Source organism: Emys orbicularis, chromosome 14, assembly GCF_028017835.1.
Source record: "Emys orbicularis isolate rEmyOrb1 chromosome 14, rEmyOrb1.hap1, whole genome shotgun sequence".
Classification (NCBI taxonomy): domain Eukaryota; kingdom Metazoa; phylum Chordata; order Testudines; family Emydidae; genus Emys; species Emys orbicularis.
In genome coordinates this window covers 11494891-11517988 of record NC_088696.1, presented here as the reverse complement: position 1 = coordinate 11517988, position 23098 = coordinate 11494891, and the positions used below count along the sequence as shown (strand labels likewise).

The 23098-nt window shown below is 41.2% G+C and overlaps 1 protein-coding gene across 1 annotated transcript in view; it reads left to right on the top strand.

Annotated features, from left to right (window-relative positions):
* The window catches only part of CDYL2 (chromodomain Y like 2), a 79221-nt gene that overhangs the window by 820 nt on the left and 55303 nt on the right, over positions 1-23098 (top strand). The window lies entirely within an intron of this gene.

The window sequence follows — 23098 nt, the reverse complement described above, 5'->3', positions numbered from 1 at the left end:
AGGCTCCCAATTTGTACCATGCACAAGTCTGGCTGCTCCTACTGCGCCAAAAAAAAAAAAAAAAAAAAAAAGCAGGACCTCCGACTAAAAAACCAAATCTGGCCGTAGGGTCTTGCTGGATCCAGCCAAATGTTGACCCCGAGCACGCAATTTTAAATGTCCAAAGCAAGAGCAAGTCTAGTCCCTCCTGCTGGTCCACAAGAGAATTTGGACCCAGGCAGTGCAAATACCTGGGTCCAGCGAATGGATCCAGCTAAATCTTGTCAAAATGTGGTCCAAGCCCCAAATTCCATCACTGAAATAAAAAAAAAATCATATCTGGTCCTATAACTGCTACTGAATCAGGATGCATCAAGGTCCACCTTTTTTCAAGTGAAATTGGAATGGCTAGACTTCTTCTTTGTTTAAACTGTACACTATGAGACTTGCAACCAAAAATTGTCATGTTCCAGTTCCATCCAAGTGTCAAGGTTTCTGCAGCACTCATATACCAGGATGCACCTCAGTCTGGTGCAGTAAGAGTAGCTAGGCGTGTTCTCTATTTTGATCGTAGAATTTGGGGTCTTGCATCCAAAACTCACAGGATCTGTGATCAACTTTTCCCTTTTACCATGGCTATTGCCTTTGAAATCCCCTAACAAAGGGCGTAATTAATGTACGATATTGATCAGTTGCGTCTTTCTTGTGCTGAACTGGACTTTAAGTTTCCTTGAAGTAAGTAGAAATTGGACTCTCATAGGTGAGATTAAATGCTCAGAGACGTGTACTGATCTAAATTAATATTGTCAACTTGTTTTCGCTGGTTCTTCATAGATTTTATAGTGTCAGTTTGTAATTAGTTATTAACGGCATTGTGTCAACTTTATCTGTGCTCTGACTCCATTGTAGTCTATAGGAGATCTATCAAGGATGACTTTGGCCCATAACTTTCAGTGAAGTAAAGGTTTGGTTGGGCCCTTCTTTTACTGCCTATTTGTAACTTCTGTGAAGCATGGAGAAGTTTTAGATAATCTTGCTCCCCAGAGACATTTCAGTACATGTTTAGATTAGTTCTGGAAGGAAACAAACACATACCGCTAACATTGACACTGGCTGTGTTATTACAGCTCCTATTCATTAATTAAAATCTATGCTCTTTTATGAGCCCTGAATGAGCAGATGACCTATAGAAATGGGAGATGAGCTCTGCATTTAATATTGTGTATTATGCCATGAAAATGCTATGTGAAATCCAGACTTGCAACCTAGGAAGCACATCGAAGCATGATCATTTTAAAGGCTGTAGTCTAGGCGGTGAAGCCATCTTTGACTGTACCATGAACTTAACTTAGGCAATGCTGAATGCTGTAGTTTGCAGCCTGTGGATTATTCTTGATCATTCCCTTTGGGCCGTTTTTGCTTATCAATATATAATAGAGAAGAGTTGTATCCATCAGGACAGGTAAGTGAAAGTATGGATCTCCACCTCTACTTTGTTGATATGTCTAGAACATGACCTTCTGAGATGGTACATGGTGTTACATCATTGCATTTATGTCAAGCTGCTGGGAAAAGTATGTGCAGTGCTTAAGTTAGCAATTCAATGTATGCAGTGTAAAAACCTTTCTACTGTGAAGGTACTTGTGACTGGGGCCAGAGAGAACCACTGGAAAGATGAATAGTTTATATTCTGATATGCTGCAAGTTGGCAGTTGTTAGGCTCTGGTTAAATGACTGCTAAACTTTCCCACACACGCACACACAACCCCCCACGTCTAAAGATCTCTTTGGGTTTTCTGGAGTCTTTAGAAAGAGGCTTCTAACAGTTGTGTAGGTAGTGATGTCAAATATCAGTTAGGTTGCATGAGAGATGATGTTATCACCATGAACATGTCGTGTGTTTGGAGTCCATACCTTATTTTTTGGTTGTATGCGGCATTGTTTTGGTTGCTTGTTTGGACAGATAAAATGTTCTGATGTCAAGATGCATATTAAATAGCTTATGATTGTCACCTTTAACAGGTTGCTCTTCTGAATGATCTGGGGCTTAAAGCACCCTGCATAACATTTTTAATTGTAGATACACTTATGAATCTACTAAGTATGTGTAGAACTGCCTTAACAATATCTCAGTCCTTCAAAGATTTTTACTGAAGTTCAATGAATCATGCAAGAGCAGTTACCTCTGTAATAGTAAGCAAATGGTATTGGCTAAAAATGATTTTGCTACAGCTGATTACAGTTACAGTAGTTATGACTAAAAAGAGTACACTGCATTATTACCCATCTAACCCATGTTAAAAATTTTCCTTGGTTGTATCTACATTATGTAACATATGAGAAATATAATTCAGTGCAAACCCTTAAATTTTGAAATCTAGATATGTGATTCTATATATAACAATTCATCCATTTTGTATTGTTCAATTATTTTAAAAACAGATTTTTTTTCAACACAGTGTTGACTTGAAGATAAATTTAGTGCATGTGTCGAGGTTAAAGGAAATGTAAGATTACAGTCAAAACAACAATAATATTTTATGTTGTCCTGCTACACTTGTCAATATCAAATGGCTTCTAGTCATCTCTGCTTGAAATACGTTCTATTTCTCTAGGATTACAAATTAGTTTTCATTTATTCTACAAAATGAAGAGCATCCTTAGAGATTTCTATGCTTACTGATAATAGGGTTCTAGGTTTGTGTATCTTAGAATCAAGATGTGTTACACTTGAGGATAATATCTTGCATCAGATATTATTAGAAAGTAGGTGCTAATTTTGAAGACAGAAACAAATATTCTTTTTTGTGTAGAAATTCACTTAAGATTTTCCCTTTAATAAATTTTAGATTAAATTGAAGTGTGGAGAGGCACTCAGACATTACGATGATGAGCACAGTGTAAGAACCGGAATAGAATAGAATAGAATCTCAAGCACAGCTATGCATTCACAGGTTGAACAAAAGGCCAGTTCTGGTTTGCTTGTTTTGACGTAATTATGACTCTGAGCTTCTCCCGGTGGGTGAGGAGGTTCTTTATTACGTCGATATTTGCTCAGGCGATGTAATCTTTTTAAATATTTAAGAAATATATAGCACAGTATTTAGACCAATAAAAATTTAAATACAAACTTTGGCAACAGCATATCCACAGTGACCTTCAGTAGCATAGCACTCTTGAGCTTTCTAGTTTAGACAACTTGTTGAATGTATTGATGTAATGTCTTTATTAATCTCAGTAACAGAGAACAGGTAAAATAATCAAGGGTAAATTTCAACATTTCTCATTGGTGCTATGAGTTTTGCTGTCATTGCCTTGGTATATCCTTTTGTATTCTCCATCTTGAGTTCACTTAAGACCCTCTCTTAACAGAATTAGGTCTCTTAAGAAGGCTATTGCACTGGTATTAAATATGAGATGACAGTATAAAAAACAAAACTTTTACTTCAGACCACTGCACACAAGTTTTTTCTAGCAAAGAGAATGCAATTTAGTGCAATAAAACATAAGCTCTGGTTTATGATGATGAATAGCTGATATCATTTATCAATAACATGCAGAAGCTTTTGAAGATCATGGGCATTTTTGTTTTGAAGTGTAGTTTTTATTTTGAGCTAAAATTGTCTATTTTTTCTCATTGTTTATAATAAACCAACATAATCAGAGCTTTTGGAACAATGAGATTAAAACTTAAATATTTTCTCATAGTTCTTTAAAACTATTGGAAATCCCAATTATGGTAGTTTATTAAACAGTATCTTAATTCAGCGATCTAATGAATTAGCAGCTAAGTCTCTCGAGAGGAATGTGGCAGGTAGATATCTCTGGACCACAGTAATTTCATCATTATTTAAAACTATTAGCCACTAAAGTGCTATTTTACTTGGAAAAGTGACTTCTTAAAAATGAAACTGTCTTAATCAAGAGATACAATGCCTAAGTGTATTCATGTCTACCTACATCAGTGACAAAAATAAGATTTAACTACATTTTACTCCTGTTAATACGGCTATGTGAGAGTGGGCTGCAGTCTATTCCCGCTCACATCATCAACAGGATTGTTAATTAAGCTCCAACTGAGTTGCAGTGTCAAATTCTTCTCTCAATTATACCTGTGCTCTCTGCACAGCTATCAGTGAGGACAGAATCTGAAAACAGTGGTGCTCCACAGATGTAAATGAGGGCAAAATATGGTCCACAGAATATTTGTAACCTGTCTTGATGTGTGAATCAGAAAGACTACAACTTGAATTTCACATTCCCGTTTGAGTTTACAGAACTAGGGTTTAGAAATTGACTTTTGGCTTGTAAACCGAGCTAATGTGATTACCAGTCCGTAATAAAGATGGAAGCACACAATGCTCTTTTCATGGAGTCACTTTTCAATATAGAGCCACACTTTAAACTGCTGTTATCTTATGGGAAACATTTGGGAAGGGGAAATTTATTTTAAAACAAGTTCACGTCCTCCTCTTTCAATACAGAGGCGACTTACTTGAAAACAGAATGTTTGTTAAAGAAGTAAATACACTTATTTCCAAACCGAAGTCAACCTCTTTATTGACATAACAATTGGTTGTTGTGGGAATATGTGTGATGTCACAAGCAGAGAATGATACTTCAGGAGCAAATGATTTTATAAATAATGAAAATTCTATTGGAGTGAGGGCAGAAAAATATAGTATATCGAGACAGATTCTCAGCTGGTGTAAATTGGTATACCTCTATTGACTGTAATGCTGATTGCAATAGAAATAAGCCTATTTACACTGGCTGCTGATCTGGCCTTATTACATTTAAGCAAAACTGCTGCGAAAGAGAATGCTTTATCAAGTCTCTCTAGGAAGAATCAGCAATTTAACTGACCATAAACTTACTTCTGTATCATTGTGTCACTGAAGGATTATCACAACCAATAGTATTTGGGAGACATAATTTTACTTAAATTAAGATAACTTGTACAAATACTACTCTAGTTCAGTTGGTAGAAGTCTCACAGTGGAGTGAAGCTTTCTGGATACAAATCCACGTTAAATTTGATCTTGTACCCAGTGGTGACAGTGTTATGTAGTTCTAGATTGGGTAATCTGCTGGATGAGAAGTTAAATGTAGGTGTCAACCTTTCAGTAAGAAGTTAAATTGAGGTTTCTTCTACTCACATCTTGTAGTTCCGCATATTAAAGAAAAAGTTTCATAATACTCTAAGAAAAGAATAGGGAATAACTCTGCCAATATTCCCTCTCAAGACATGTCTACATAATTGCTGCTACAGTGGCACTGCAGCTGTGCCACTATAGTGCTGTAGTGTAGATGCTTCCTACATCAATGTAGTTAATCCATCTCTCCAAGAGGGGGTAGCTATGTCAACAGAATTCTTCTGTTGACCAAGCCAGATCTACCCCAGGGGTTAGGCCAACCTAACTATAGTACAGTACTCAGGTGGGGTGACCAGATGTCCCGATTTTATAGGGACAGTCCCGATTTTTGGGTCTTTTTCTTATATAGGCTCCTATTACCCCCCCACCCCCATCCTGAGTTTTCACATTTGCTGTCTGGTCACCCTATACTCAGGGCACAAAATTTTTCACAGCCCTGAGCGATGTAGTTGGATCAATCTAATGTTTAAGTGTAGTACAGGCTTAGTAACAGACTCTGGTGTCAAAAGCTATGTAAAACATTACTGTGCACACAACGACTGTCATGTTTACCTACATTGTCACTGTGTTACCAGTATCCAACTTCCTCATTGCATTGGAAATTGCTTGGGACATTTTGAGTATGAAAAGACCTATTGTAAACCAAATGATTTTCTATCGCGTTAGTGTTTTATGACCATCTTGATGAAGTTCTTTCATCCAGAGCATGATATATTTCCTCCAAATGTAGGTTAACTCAGGAATGTGCATGAGATGACCATGTTCCTGATTGGATAAACTATTGGAAATATACTTTCTATTATAGTTAAATCACCATTAAATATACAAGATGAAGTACATTTCTCAAAAAAAATTAAACTGAGTATATTTCCCTTCACTGTCTAGGTACATATATAATCACATCATAACTTTTCTGATAGCATTTGGTCAACTACAAAAATGTAAAAATACAAAATGTATTGCACTTAGATTGGTGTTTTATTCAAAATTGTCATGTAATTATGTAATTCAGGGGTCGGCAACATTCGGCACGTGCTCACCAGGGTAAGCACCCTAGCGGGCCGGGCCAGTTTATTTACCTGCTGACGCGGCAGGTTCGGCCGATCGCGGCCCCCACTGGCCACGGTTCGCCGTCCCGGGCCAATGGGGGCGGTAGGAAGCCGCGGCCAGCACATCCCTTGGCCCGCGCCGCTTCCCGCCCCCCCATTGGCCTGGAACTGCAAACCGCGGCGAGTGGGGGCCGCGATCGGCCGAACCTGCCGCGTCAGCAGGTAAATAAACTGGCCCGGCCCGCTAGGGTGCTTACCTTGGCGAGCCACGTGCCAAACGTTGCCGACCCCGATGTAATTGTTTGTGTTTTGTAAGTTAAAATATATTTAGAACAAACCTAATACAAATAATTGTGAAATTCAAATGTGATCTGATACTGAGGAAAATTAGCTGATTTTTTTTTTCCATCAAAGGCGGAATTGTAATGGCTAACTACTCAGTGAATAATGTTTCTTTGTCCATTCATTTGACTTTTAGCACTGTTGCATTTTCTTGGCTTTGTATATTTTCATCAGTGTAGATTATTTGTTGTCACCTCTTACCCATATATTTTGGGAAATAATTTTATAATATATTTTATGCCATAAACATATTGGTATTGTCAACAAGCTGGATGAAAGACTTAATTATTCTTTTTATTTAAGTGCGTGGAATTATGTAAAGTTCGTATCAAACCATTTAAACGTGTAATATTTACAGTGGTAGAAATTATGATCGAACTGTATGAGTCCCAACATGTTTTACATAAATAAAAATAAGATTATTCTTCTATTTCCTAGAGAAAGAAAACTGGTCTTTTGATTTAACAACAGTGCCACAATAGCTATGTTTATTCCAAAGCCCTTATCCTATAGATGGCTAGTGTTGTAAGGCTGTGGGGGAAATATGGTGTGTCTATTTTCTTTTATCACACACCAACTGTAATGTTGTCATTGTTAGATACAGTGTAGAATTCAGTCTTCTGTAGTTATTATTTATAATTTAAACAGTGACCTGTATATTGCAGGGTATATTTAAGGTTTCTCATATCTTTCTTGACATTGTTTAGGTTGATACAGATGGACAGTGTAGGAGCCAGTGATTCTTTGTTGTAACTTAGCAAAGCATGGGAAATAGATCACCCATTAGAGTACATCCTGATACCTGAATAGCATGGGGTTACTTAGTGATAGACAATGACAATGAAAATAGTGCTGAAAAAATGTCTGCCAAAAATACCCTTTTCTTTGCAAACTGCTGTTATATCACTTGGGATGTGATTTTTGCTATGCCTCTTGGAGGTCCAGCACAAAACCTGCAGCCCAGAGGGAGTGGGGACTAAACTGGCTTTAAGCCACCTTTGTATGCCCCTGATGCTGGGTTGTTCCAGAGGCTGGTGCAACCCCTGGCACAACTTAGGTAGCCCATCCTCAGCTGCCCATGGATGGCAGTGTCACCCAGAATCTCCACATGCTGTGGCATGTGCAAATATGTTATGCTTAATAGACAGTAGTAATAAACTTGACTGACCACCTCAATTCTGGTTGAAAATCCTTGCAAAAGGAATTACGATAAATTAAAAGGCATTTTAGTGATACGTGTAGAATGAGTTAACCTGTAAAATCAATGTTGTTGTAAATATATATTAATAAAAGAAGGTGTTTCTAATGGCCTAAAATAGCTTTCTCCTCTTTTATAATTTTGCTTTGAACAGAGAAATCATTTCAAGATCTGTGCTGGGAGGATTTATTCCAGGACTTTCCGTTAATTTAGATTTTGGGGTGCATCTTCAGAAGTATCACACTCTATACAATTTTATGTTTTCTTCCCATTAATCTGAAAAGACCTAGTTTGCTGTTGTGTGCAAGTGGTAGTTTATTCAAACTTTTATTTTAGTAACATTTCACAGAAACCTTATTAAATGGCTATATACTTTTTCCTTATTACCCTTCTTATAAATGCTGATTATCAATATATTTTAATGTAAACAGCTACCTCTTGTCCAGCAAATCTGCTCCATTTCAGTGAGGCCAAAATTTATTTTTTACAGCATCACATTCTCATTCACTGTGATGAACGGTGATGTTATAAGCTATGCTCTGACATCAGTGAGTATAACAGGCTGATTGTAAAGGAGATAGCTTCTGTTCACATAGCTTATTAGTCATCCATGATAGGGGAAGGAGGACAAAAAGAACACAACTGTATGATAAGGTTTGGTAAAAGGATTACCTTTTTTAATGTTTAATGCTGTTTAAATTATAACTGATAACTACAGACAACTGAATTCTATACTGTATCTATTGAAGATTACCTTTTTTAATGTTTAATGTTGGGAGATGGATCTTCCCCTAAAATGTTGTGTGTTTGGAGTTTCCTCAAACTAATAACAGAATGTCTTAAATTATTAAAACCTCATTAATTTATAGGATTGATTAACAAGATGTAGTATAAAAATCATTACATTTAACAAATGAATATACTGGATGAATTCCTCTTTCAGAAACCTCCTTGTGACAGGATAGCAGGTGTTTCAGTGTCGGAAATGTGACAAGAAAGGTGGAGCATATCCTGAATACTGCTGGGGAGTTCGTGCTGAGTGTAGTGTGTGTAGGACCAAAGTGCACAAATGGAGTTTTGCTAGAATCAAGAATGACTTCTGGAACTTTTGAAGAGGGAGTCAAGGCAGGTGATTGTCTCAGAAAATTTTCTGATGACAAGTATGAGTAGAGAGAAAATATTGGAGGTTAACGGATAGAAGCATGGATGGAGGAGAGTTGGTGTTCATGGATCATCAGAATGCCTTCTGTGATGAGAAGAGACTGTATTTGATGGTTTCCACGTAAGCAAGGATGTAACAAATTCCCACTTTCAAAAATGGCAGGTTTTGTTATGGCAGCTCTAAATGAAGTAGTCACATGTGAGAATGGATGGTTTAGCATAACTCCAATAATCAAGCATGTACTTTCATCATACACCATAAGACAGATGAGGAATACAGTCTGCATCACAAGTTAAGTACTGTAATCAGAATGACAGGAATTATAGAAAAAGGTGCATTCATGTACTAGTGTCTCCACAAAAATACAAGGAGAATGGGAAATAACCCAGAAGTTCCTGAAGTAATACTAAATTATGGAGATTATGACAAAGAGAACATAACTGAAACTTTGTGGGTTGAGTCTAATAACGAAAAACTGGAGCATAACAATCTCAGTTGGGGCATTACTCCCATTTTGGAATGTCAGATGCACGCTGTGTAGAAAAGGAAGTGGCAGTGGGGAGTAGGAAGTACAATATTTACCAAGTCAGTGAAATACACTTCAGTGGCAAAAATGGTAGAGAAATACTTAGAGATACAGGAAGAGAAAGACAATCCTCAGGATTGGAGAAGAGCAAGAATGAAAACTTCTTGACACAAATTTCAGCGAACTCCGTACTTCAGAATACCTTTCACAAGAAACAAGTTAGTTACCCAGATAGCTATTGGGTAGCCAATATGGCTAAATGTGCATCAACGTTCAAAAGGCTCTTACTCCCAGCTTACGTAGAAGACAGCACTGTGATCCAAGGAGTCAAGAAGCGGAGATTCCAACCCTGTGAAAAACCATCCTGGATCGACATCTTGCTGGTGAGAACAAAAGAAAAGGAACTTTTTGAGAACACAAGGATAACAAGGAAGTTCTTGGAGCTATTGATTACAAGCTACTTGAATGCAGCATAGTAAGGAATGCTTCACAGAATGCAACAGAACTAGAGAATTAGAATTCAAAGCAGCAAATTTGGGAGAACTGAGAAATTTAGTGTGCAGTGGGGAAAAGTATGAAAATCCCTGAGTGTAGAAAAAGACTCGAGAATCCTAAGAGACACCAGAGGAAAAAAATCCTGTGAAAAAAGAAGAATGCAAGGAACAAGAAGTGATCAGTGTAACTTCATAAGAGACAACTCACAAATGTGAGGATAACAGCTTTGTTCAGGAAATGAAAAAGGGAGATAACCAAACAACAGCACACAAAGTCCATTAAGGCTTGCAGGAAAAAGTTAAGGGCAGCAGAAAATAGAATTTGTTAATGTTAGGATTCAGTGGATTAAAATCCTTTTCAAAAATATCAGAGATTGGGGAATATGAGGCAGAAAGGAGGCCTATTAATGAATGAGGAGGGGGATGATGGCTAAAATACAAAATGGTTTTGTTTTAATCTATCTGTAAAAGGAAAACTAAAGAAAAGAGATTGAGGCAACTAGGAGGGAAAGAAAAGCTTGAAAAAAATTAGCTAGGGGGGGTGTCTCCAGGATGGTGGAGGGGATTGGGGTGCAGGAGAGGGTGAGAGGTGTAGGCTGTGGGAGGGTGTTTGGGTGCAGGAGAGGTCTCCAGGCTGGTGCAGGGGATTGGGGTGCAGGAGAGGGTGAGAGGTGTGGGCTGTGGGGGGGGGAGTTTGGGTGCAGGAGGGGGCTCCAGGCTGGTGCAGGGGATTGGGGTGCAGGAGGGGGTGAGGGGTGCAAGCTTTGGGAGGGTGTTTGGGTGCAGGAGAGTTCTCCAGGCTGGTGCAGGGGATTGGGGTGCAGGAGAGGGTGAGAGGTGCGGGCTCTGGGAGGGAGTTTGGTGCAGGAGGGGGCTCCGGGCTGGCGCAGGGGATTGGGGTGCAGGAGAGGGTGAGAGGTGTGGGCTGTGGGGGGGGAGTTTGGGTGCAGGAGGGGGCTCCAGGCTGGTGCAGTGTTAGTGATCACTAACTTATAATGTTACACTGGGAGGATTTTCTCCTATATTACACACAGAGACACGCTCTATTCCCATCAAAGTAACAAAGGAATGGTTCTGGCACAGTTTTTTTTTAAATACTGTTTGGCATTTCATATCAGGGCATGGTCGTCTGCAGTATATTGTGGAAGTCTATGGGTCTCTCTCAGAAAGGGTCACAGGGTTAGAACAATAGAATCATAGAAGATTAGGGTTGGAACAGACCTCAGGAGGTCATCTAGTCCAGCCTCCTGCTCAAAGTAGGACCAACCCCAACTAAATCATCCCAGCCAGGGCTTTGTCAAGCCGGGCCTTTAAAACCTCTAAGGACGGAGATTCCACCAACTCCCTAGGTAACCCATTCCAGTGCTTCATCACTCTCCCTAGTGAAATAGTTTTTTCTAATATCCAACCTAGACCTCCCCCACTGCAACTTGAGACCATTGCTCCTTGTTCTGTCATCTGCCACCATTAAGAACAGTCTAGCTCCATCCTCTTTGGAACCCCCTTCAGGTAGTTGAAGGCTGCTATCAAATCCCCCCTCCACAAGGGCACACTGTTGACTCATATCCAGTGTCTTGTCCACTGTAATCCCCAGGTCCTTTTCTGCAGAACTACTGTTTTGCCAGTCGGTCCCCAGCCTGTAGCAGTGCATGGGATTCTTCTGTCCTAAGTGCAGGACTCTGCACTTGTCCTTGTTGAACCTCATCAGATTTCTTTTGGCCCAATCCTCCAATTTGTCTAGGTCACTCTGGACACTATCCCTACTCTCCAGCGTATCTACCCCTCCCCCCATCTAAGTGTCATCCGCGAACTTGCTGAGGGTGAAATCCATCCAATCATCCAGATCATTAATGAAGATGTTGAACAAAACCAGCCCCAGGACTGACCCCTGGGGCACTCCGCTTGATACCGGCTGTCAACTAGACATCGAGCTGTTGATCATTACCTGTTGAGCCCGACAGTCTAGCCAGCTTTCTATCCACCTTATAGTCCATTCATCCAATCCATACTTTTTTAACTTGCTGGCAAGAATACTGTGGGAGACCGTATTAAAAGCTTTGCTAAACTCAAGATATATCACATCCACCACTTTCCCCATATCCACAGAGCCAGTTATCTCATCATAGAAGGCATTCAGGTTGGTCAGGCATGACTTGCCCTTGGTCAATCCATGTTGACTGTTCCTGATCACCTTCCTCTCCTCCAAGTGCTTCAAAATGGATTCCAGAATGTTCCATGATTTTTCCAGGGCCTGAGGTGAGGCTGACTGGTCTGTAGTTCTCCAGATTCTCCTTTTTCCCTTTTTTAAAGATGGGCACTATATTTGCCTTTTTCCAGTCGTCTGGGACCTCCCCCGATCGCCACAAGTTTTCAGAGGTAATGGCCAATGGCTCTGCAGTCACATCAGCCAACTCCCTTAGCACCCTCGGATGCATTAGATCTGGACCCATGGACTTGTGCATGTCCAGCTTTTCTAAATAGTCCTTAACCTGTTCTTTCACCACTGAGTAGGATGACCAGACAGCAAATGTGAAAAATTGGGACGGGGTGATGTGTAATAGGAGCCTATATAAGTAAAAGACCCAAAAATTGGGACTGTCCCTATAAAATTGGGACATCTGGTCACCCTACCACTGAGGGCTGCTCACCTCCTCCCCATACTGTGCTGCCCAGTGCAACAGTCTGGGAGCTGACCTTGTCTGAGAAGACTGAGGCAAAAAAAGCATTGAGTACTTCAGCTTTTTCCATATCATCTGTCACTAGGTTGCCTTTCCCATTGAGTAAGGGTCCCACACTTTCCCTGGCCACCTTCTTGTTGCTAATATACCCGTAGAAACCCTTCTTGTTACCCTTTGCATTCCTTGCTAGCTGCAACTCCATTTGTGCTTTGGCCTTCCTGAAAACACCCCTGCATGCTTGAGCAATATCTTTATACTCCTCCCTAGTCATCTGTCCAAGTCTCCATTTCTTGTAAATTTCCTTTTTGTGTTTAAGCTCACCGAAGATTTCTCTGTTAAGCCAAGCTGGTTGCCTGCCATATTTGCTATTCTTTCGGCACATTGGGATGGTTTGTTCCTGCGCCCTCAATAAGGCTTCTTTAAAATACAGCCAGCTCTCCTGCATTCCTTTCCCCCTCATATTAGCTTCCCCAGGGATCCTGCCCCTCAGTTCCCTGAGGGAGTCAAAGTCTGCTTTTCTGAAGTCCAGGGTCTGTGTTCTGCTGCTCTCCTTTCTTCCTTTTGTCAGGATCCTGAACTCGACCATCTCATGGTCACTGCTGCCAAGGTTGCCACCCACTTCTACTTCCCCTACCAATTCTTCCCTGTTTGTGAGCAGCAGGTCAAAAGGAGCACGGCCCCTAGTTGGTTCCTCCAGCACTTGCACCAGGAAGTTGTCCCCAACACTCTCCAAAAACTTCCTGGATTGTCTGTTCACCGTTGTATTGCTCTCCCAGCAGATGTCAGGATGATTGAAGTCCCCCATGAGAACCAGGGCCTGTTTCTCATAGCAGCAAAGACCTCAGTAACTTGCTTAGTAAACAGGTGCTTTGCACCAGGTTTCTCCCTTTATCAGTTTTTCAGAATTTACTCCAGACCTTGCTGAACCCATTAGTGGTCTGTTAGTAATTTGGGGGGCACTAAGGGAATAAATAATGCCCTCAGATTTAGTACCAGGGATACTGCTTTGTGACCTGACAGCAGAAGGGACAGTAGAACAATCTGCCCCTCCCATGTCCTCAGTTAGTAAAGAATGTTCTGATGTCACAGCAAGAAGACTCAGTCTCCTCCCTGCATGTTCTTCTCCTGACGCGTCCTCTCCAGCAATAAATGACTTCTGGTGCCTTTCCCGTGCACTGGCATACACTTGCATCAGATGACAGATTAAAGCAGGGGTGCCAACGTGGCCTTGCCATCTCTCCCTGCTGACTAAGGCTTTGCAAACAGCATGTTGCACCACATTTATCAAGTGGGTCACTGTCGAAATTACAAGTTAATAAGGAGGCAACGTGTTTTTTTTCTTTCACATGTAACAGATGTGAATTGTTCTTGTCAACCTTTTGCTTGAACATCAATAGGACACACTTCCATCAATAAACATCACTGCTCACCATATGGATTGGGTCAGACCTGGTTCACAGTTTGTATGAACTATGGATTTTGCTGCCCCTTCAAGGAATTGTTAGCAGAAGTGGAGTAAGACAATCTCTCCTGGATGAGTAATTTGTCTGCCTTTTCCCAGCTTTGTCACAAGCAGGATCCTTTTCCCCATCAATATTCTCTGACCCTGCAACAACAAACTCGCTTTCTGACACCAAAGATAAGTATTTGCAGTGATTGTCAATGCTAGTACAGCTCTCACTATTAGATGTGGTATCAAATATCGCAGTACATGTGTAGTTACCAGTTGTTGACAATCCAGTGTGGGCTGTGTTTTAAATTCTTCCACAACTGTGCCACTGTTATTTTCTCTGCTGCATCTGTTCTAATCAAATGTCACTGACAACCTGCCCTGTTTAGAAAACAAAGGCTTCTTTTGCTTGTGAACTGGACTTGCTATTTGCACACTTAACTGTCCAAATTTTCTCCAGGGTTGTCAACAACTGTTCTGGTAGCCTGTGTAGTGCACAGAGAAGAGGGACATTGCATAATGAACAATAAAAATACTTGTGCTACCCAACTGCTTTTGGACTACTGCCCCGTCCTTCAATGTTAGAATGTTCACACCCCAAGTCTTCACAATCCATTTCAGGATTTGTGACTAAATCACAGTCTACAGGCTAAAAATTCTCGGTAGCTGCTTCCATTCTCAGACTACAACCAGAATTCCTTCGGTAACAGCTACCACTTTTGGCTCAGCATTACATTTTCTAGTGAAATTCTAGGTTTCAGAGTAGCAGCCGTGTTAGTCTGTATCCGCAAAAATAACAGGAGTACTTGTGGCACCTTAGAGACTAACAAATTTATTAGAGCATAAGCTTTCGTGGGCTACAACCCACTTCTTCGGATGCATATAGAGTGAACCATATATTGAGGAGATATAATGAACAGGAACAAATCTGTACAGACACATGCCTAGAACCCCGACCAGGGACATTCTGTTTGCTACCCAAGATCCATAAACCTGGAAATCCTGGACGCCCCATCATCTCAGGCATTGGCACCCTAACATCAGGCTTGTCTGGTTATGTGGACTCTCTCCTCAGACCCTACGCTACCAGCACTCCTAGCTATCTTCGAGATACTACTGACTTCCTGAGGAAACTAGAATCCATCGGTGATCTTCCAGAAAACACCATCCTGGCCACTATGGACGTAGAAGCCCTCTACACCAATATTCCACACACAGATGGACTACAAGCTATCAGGAACAGTATCCCCGATAATGTCACAGCTAACCTAGTGGCTGAACTCTGTGACTTTGTCCTCACCCACAACTATTTCACATTTGGGGACAATATATACCTTCAAGTCAGCGGCACTGCTATGGGTACCCGCATGGCCCCGCAGTATGCCAACATTTTTATGGCTGACTTAGAACAACGCTTCCTTAGCTCTCGTCCCCTAACGCCCCTACTCTACTTGCGCTACATTGATGACATCTTCATCATCTGGACCCATGGAAAAGAAGCCCTTGAGGAATTCCACCATGATTTCAATAATTTCCATCCCACCATCAACCTCAGCCTAGATCAATCCACACAAGCGGTCCATTTCCTGGACACTACTGTGCTAATAAGCGATGGTCACATAAATACCACCCTGTACCGGAAACCTACTGACCGCTACACTTACCTACATGCCTCCAGCTTCCATCCAGGACACACCACACGATCCATTGTCTACAGCCAAGCTCTAAGATATAACCGCATTTGCTCCAATCCCTCAGATAGAGACAAGCACCTACAAGATCTCTATCAAGCATTCTTAAAACTACAATACCCACCTGCTGAAGTGAAAAAACAGATTGACAGAGCCAGACGAGTACCCAGAAGTCACCTCCTACAAGACAGGGCCAACAAAGAAAATAACAGAACACCACTAGCTGTCACCTTCAGCCCCCAACTAAAACCTCTCCAGCGCATCATCAGAGATCTACAACCTATCCTGAAAGATGATCCTTTACTCTCACAGATCTTGGGATACAGACCTGTCCTCGCTTACAGACAACCCCCCAACCTAAAGCAAATACTCACCAGCAACCACACATCACTGAACAAAAACACTGACCCAGGAACCTATCCTTGTAACAAAGCCCGATGCCAACTCTGTCCACATATCTATTCAAGTGACACCATCATAGGGCCTAATCACATCAGCTATACCATCAGTGGCTCGTTCACCTGCACATCTACCAATGTGATATATGCCATCATGTGCCAGCAATGCCCCTCTGCCATGTACATTGGCCAAACCGGACAGTCTCTACGCAAAAGAATTAATGGACACAAATCTGACATCAGGAATCATAATACTCAAAAACCAGTGGGAGAACACTTTAACCTGTCTGGCCATTCTTTGACAGACCTGCGGGTGGCTATCTTAAAACAGAAAAACTTCAAAAACAGACTCCAACGAGAGACTGCTGAGCTGGAATTGATATGCAAACTAGACACAATCAACTTAGGGCTAAATAGGGATTGGGAATGGCTGAGCCATTACAAACATTGAATCTATCTCCCCTTATAAGTATTTTCACACTTGCTTCTTATCAAACTGTCTGTACTGAACCATCTTGATTATCACTTCAAAAGTTTTTTTTCTCTTACTTAATTGGCCTCTCAGAGTTGGTAAGACAACTCCCACCTGTTCATGCTCTCTGTATGTGTGTGTATATATATCTCCTCAATATATGGTTCACTCTATATGCATCCGAAGAAGTGGGTTGTAGCCCACGAAAGCTTAGGCTCTAATAAATTTGTTAGTCTCTAAGGTGCCACAAGTACTCCTGTTTTTTTAGTGAAATTCTAGATTCCCAAATTAAACTGATTTCTTGTGTATCTCAGTCATTATCTGACAGCGTCTATCCCAGGGGTCGGCAACCTTTCAGAAGTGGTGTGCCGAGTCTTCATTTATTCACTCTAATTTAAGGTTTTGTGTGCCAGTAATACATTTTAACATTTTTAGAAGGTCTCTTTCTATAAGTCTATAATATATAACTCAACTATTATTGTATGTAAAGTAAATAAGGTTTTTAAAATGTTTAAGAAGCTTTATTTAAAATTAAATTAAAATGCAGAGCCCCCCGGACCGGTAGCCAGGACCCGGGCAGTGTGAGTGCCACTGAAAATCAGCTTGCGTGCCGCCTTCGGCACACATGCCATAGGTTGCCTACCCCTGGTCTATCCACATACAACCCCATTCTCTCCCCAAGTGTGCTTTTCCACTTGCTGGTGCTCCTGCTGGCCTCAGCAGATGGCCATTCCAAAATCTTGCAACATCTCTGCTATTCATGGGCTGAAATATGATGGTAATTATCTGATGAGATCTTAATTTGCATGTGTACCAGAATATCATACCTGAAAGTTTGCTTAAGACCTAGGGTTGTTTAAGACCTAAAGCCAGAACTGTAGGGATGTGTTGAATGTGTATTTGAACACATGCACCTCTAAATGCAATGGCATTTGATTAAGGAGGTGTCCCACCAGATTTGTAATATTTGGTGTATCACCTTCCCAGGACTAGGTACTTATTTGATTGCTAAGACTCACATCTATTAATAGTAATAATAAGGCCTAACTTTTCATTTCTTCTCCAACTGATTCTTTTTTACTAGAATAGTAATAATAATACTATAACAGGTAGCTTGGAGGGCCAGGCAGCCTAATGGTTAGAGCATGTGGCTCTCAGTACCCTGCTTGGTTGAGGAGCCTCAGTCTTTAAGGCATAGATGGACCCAGGCCCTCCCACTCCACTGGGTCCCAGTCCAGGGACCTGTGTATGTCCACCCCTAAATGGGGGTGGGGGGCAGGTCCCTCCTAGCAGAGAGGCAAAATCCACTGCCCTAGGATAATTCCTACCAGTCTTTTCAGTTTGGGGTATGACCCCTCTAGTCCAATTTATTGGGTGGCTTGCTTCCTATAGGGTCCCCTCTTGGGTCTTGGGCAGCATCCTACCATGGTCCAGGCTTCTTCAGGCAGGTCTGCTGCAAGTTGGTGAGGGCGAGCTCCACAATGTCTGTGGGGTTCATTCACTCAATTAGCTCAGGTGCTGGAGGCTCCTAGGTCCCCTTTGCAGTTTCCCTTGGCTGGGGAGACAGTGCTTCTTCCCTGTTGGCTGCCTTGACTGGCTAGCACTCCTTCCCCTCAAGTAGGGGGGCAGTTAGCTCCCGCCTCTTCACCAGTCAGCCCCAAACTGAGCCTGTCTCTCTTCTTTTCTCCCCACCTCCAGGCTGGCATTGGCTGCAGGTATAGCGGGGCGGGGCTAGCTGGGTCCAAAGGCTCTCTTTAACCCCTGCTGTGCTAGCTGGTAGTTTCCCTGCTCATCACACACTCATGTCTACTAATACCAAAAGCTGAAAAGCATGGTAAATATAACAAATAAAAAGCCTTATAACTAAGTATAGTAAAAATTCCATTAAAAAACCCTTCAGCTGAACATGGTTGACCTTACATTTCAAGGTGCTAGAGGGATTTGGTTCTGCATAGTTATGAACTTAGCATAGTTTAAATGATGCATCAAAAGCTAATAATGGTGTAATGTCAATGCTTTTTGACTTCTGCTAAGGCATCATCGACAGCCTTCGGCACAGATGATTAGGGAAATATCTGATATAAAAGATTCTAGTGTTTCTTAGGGGAATATGTCATTTACATATTTTAAAACATAAACTGCTAATGTTATAGTCTGATCTTTCCTTTCTTCCTCTTTATGAAGCCCCTTTAGAGGGGTTTTCAAACAGACAGCGAAAACAAGACAGTACTACCTCAGGGCCCAACCAAGAGAGAACTTCCCAACCTGTGCAAGCATGTGGATGCTAGCTGAATGGCAGCCTGATCTAGTCAAGGAAAAGGATGGCTACTTGCAATAGAACGCACGTGAAAAAAACAGTTCTGTAGCAGGGAATTGGAGAATTACTTTGGGGGAGTGAAGAAGAGGAAAAGTGTTCATGTTAATGGGCTCCCATTTCCCTTCCACTACACAGTTCCTTGTGCCTGAGCTGGGCCGCTGCTTTTCCCTTCACCTTAGTGTTCACAACCCAAGGAAGTAGTAACCCTCCAGTGCAGCACAAGGGTGGGAGATAGGTGGATCCTAGCCACCTTCCTGACCAGCAGGGACAGGTAATTTAGGGCTTCCTTTTCCTGATCACCAGAGCTGACATGAGGAGGGACTCCTTCCAAGTTATCAAAATCCCTTCCTTCTCCCTTTTGCCAAGAGTTGGGGGAGAGAAATCTTCAACCCAGTGTCTTCGCCTTTAGTGAGTTCTAAAATAGATTTGTCAGCTCAGGACACTTCAACAGGCCCAACTTTACTAAAATTCTTCCCTGGCTGATTGAATGTCAGAAGGCAACTTGTACCTCATTGTGGGTCACACTGAAAATGCTGGTACTCCACACCCACCTGCAACATCATCCCTTTGAGCACAGTTGCCATATTTTGCAATTAGCTGGGGAAGAGTCACACACTTTGTCCATGAGACGGGGATAATAGGCTACTGTATGAAGATTGAGGCATTGATAACACTGCTCTACTGCCAAAATGCTTCTGAAATAAATGTAGTCAAACTTTACTAATTCTGGGTCACTGAGAACGAAAATGATGCTTAAAATTGTTGATTGGCTCTAGTTTTCAAGATATGCTATTGGGTCAGTATATACGACCCTTGACTTGGGAATGGTGGAGGATAAGTGAGTTATAAAGGGAAGGGATCTCAATTTAAACCAGAAATGACTAAAATACATCTTTGACTGGATCTATGAATAAATCTGTGACTGGGTTTGGACAGTACTTGCTTTTTAGGCAAAACAATGAATGATGCAATCTGAAGCTGGTATTGCGTCATACATGATATGAATTGCATCATGTTATTCCTAGAAGTCATGGATGATGCAATCATAACGAAGCTTACATCACTCTGCTGAACAAATTGCCCTATATCAGCTCTAGAAATCATACAGTGTCGTGCTCTCTTATTTGTCAGTGTTTGATTTTGCAAAGGGACACATATCTGTTTAGCCAAAGTGAGCAGAGATGCCTCGTACTTGTGTGAACAGTGCAGATAACTTCTGCTATGTTTGTGGTGAAGTGACTTTTGCATCACAAAAGCGCAGTATAACCACTATGGTTAAGAAAGCCTATCACCTTTATTTTGGCTGCAAAATTGGAGATCAGGACAAGAGGTGGGCCCCACACATATGCTGCAACACTTGTGCAACAAATCTTCGCCAGTGGTTGAACAGGAAAAGGAAATCTATGCCTTTTGCAGTGCCAATGATTTGGAGAGAGCCAACAGATCATACCAGCAATTGTTACTTCTGCATGGTGCCTCCAGTTGGGAAAGGTGTGTCGAAGAAGAAAAAGTGGACTGTGCATTATCCAAACATTCCATCAGCTATACACCCAGTACCCCACGGAGAAGGACTGCCAGTTCCTGATGCACCAGAATCATTCTCACTTGAGTCAGACGAGGAAGAGGAAGAGGATGAAACTTCTGGTCCTGAACCATCAATGTCACAGGACCCACATTTTCTCCCATCCTCCTCCTCTGAACCACACCTCATAACACAAGGTGAACTGAATGACCTTGTCAGGGATTTGGAACTACCCAAGAGTAAGGCAGAGCTGTTGGGCTCCAGACTACAGCAGTGGAATCTCCTGGCAGGTGATGTTAGGGTTTCCATGTTCCGTGACCGTCAAAAGGATCTTGTCCCATTCTTCTTCATGGAAGGTGATCTTGTAGCCTGCAACAACATCGATGGTGTGATGGCAGCCCTCAACATCGTTCACGATCCAGATGAGTGGAGACTGTTCATTGATTCATCAAAGACGAGTCTTAAAGCTGTTTTACAGCATAATGGCAATGTTTTGCCATCAATTCCAGTTGGTCATGCAGTCCATATGAAGGAAACCTATGACAACATGAAACAACTTTCGAGGTGCATAAACTATGACCAACATCAGTGGCAGCTTTGTGGCGATTTGAAGGTTGTTGCTCTCTTGCTTGGTCTGCAGACTGGATACACAAAGTACTGCTGTTTTCTCTGCGAATGGGATAGTCGTGCAAGAGATTCCCACTACATCAAGAAAGATTGGCCACTCCGACAGTCATTGGAGCCTGGGAGGAAAAGTGTTCAGCATCCACCACTTGTTGAATCAAGGAAGATTTTGTTACCACCCTTACACATCAAGCTGGGTCTGATGAAGAACTTTGTCAAGGCCATTGACAAAACACAAGCAGCTTTCAAGTACCTCCGTGGAAAATTTCCAAGGTTAAGTGAAGCTAAGATAAAGGAAGGTGTCTTTGTTGGTCCTCAGATTCGTGAACTTCTTCGAGATGATGCATTTGACCATGCACTGCGTGGCAAGGAAAAGACGGCATGGAAAGCCTTCCAGTTAGTGGCAATAAATTTTCTCGGAAACAACAAGGCAGACAACTACAGGTTGTTGGTGGAAAATCTCCTCAAGGCATACAAAAGCCTTGGTTGCAACATGTCACTAAAGATAAATTTTTTGCACTCTCATCTAGATTTTTTTCCACCGAACTGCGGAGCAGTGAGCGACGAGCACGGCGAGCGATTTCACCAGGACATTGCAACAATGGAGAAACGCTATCAGGGCAAATGGAGCCCATCAATGCTTGCAGACTATTGCTGGACAGTGACAAGAGATGCTCCATTTAATGAATACAAGAGACAAGCCAAGAAGCGCCGAGTAGACACTGAATAGGACTAAACTATGTACAGAATAGTTTTTTGCCTTTTGTTTCATAATACATTTTATTTATATAACCCTTTTGCTGATTTTTAAAGTGTTACATAAACAGGACAGGTGAAATATTATCATGTAAAGCAACCATAAACACATGAAAAGACCTAGGTTTACAATTTATGATTAAAACTCTACTATCTACACAATATACATAGACATAAAATATAAAAACTTAAATATCTTAGAAACAGTAGCCAATCAGTTGTTTTAATTGTCATATTTGAATTCAGCACATCAAAATACATAATAAATAGCACATTTTGTCTCTGAAGCAGACGACTTCTCAAAAATTGTAGACCAGTGTAATAAGGACATGTTTTTGTGTCTGTAGACCCAGAGAAACCTTTTACAGTCAAGCAGGGCAGCTTTTATAGGCAGGTAGCCTACTGTCTCTTAAATAGGTGTTCAGATGACCTCCAGAATGCCAACAAGTGCTGGTCCAGCTCTGTTAGATCCGTGACCAACAAATGTTGTTCCCTTTTACTTTAGTGAAAGTACCAAAGTTGTATTCCTTCATCTTATGCTGTATCCTGTATCATCCTGTCTTTGGAACTTCAATTGGACTTCACAGGAGTTTTGTATGCAGATCAATGGCAGGACATGCTCTTTGCTTTTAGAGTGTATTTGACAAAAAATACTGATGTTTTAACCAATTAGACAAAAATACATACTACAAACAGACATATTTTCTCACAATAGTGACTCAGAGAAAATGACTAGAAATTGGAAAGGTTTGGTATCGACCCATGTTGTAAGTATAGCTAACAGATGAAAAATTATATACCCTCTGTGATGTTTACAGACCATTAGTTTTAGTAAGTACGGATATATGCATATTTTTCTTTGTAGATTACCACTGTGAACATTCCCGTCAAGCCTTAATTTTAATTTTGGCTTGAAGACATGAAGTCTCTAAGTATTCATTCAAACAATTAATGTATAATAACCTAGGACATGCTTTTAAGGACATTAAAATGGTATCAGTAAAACTGGCTACATTACTTGCAGCTTCCAGAAACTATAAAATTCCTAGAAAATATTAGAAAACTTTTAAAAGTATTAGAAAACAGAGTTTCTCAGATAGCCATTTCAGGTCCCTTCTTGGCACTCAGTTTGACAACTACACTTCTGAGGGATTGTTTTAAGTAGTGAACTAAAGTATTTTATCAGTCATATAAAGCCGGCCAGGACCAGTGAACTCATGTACCAACAAGACAAGGCTACTTGAGTTATTTTGCCCTGTGGTGTTCTCTGAGCTCTGAAATGCA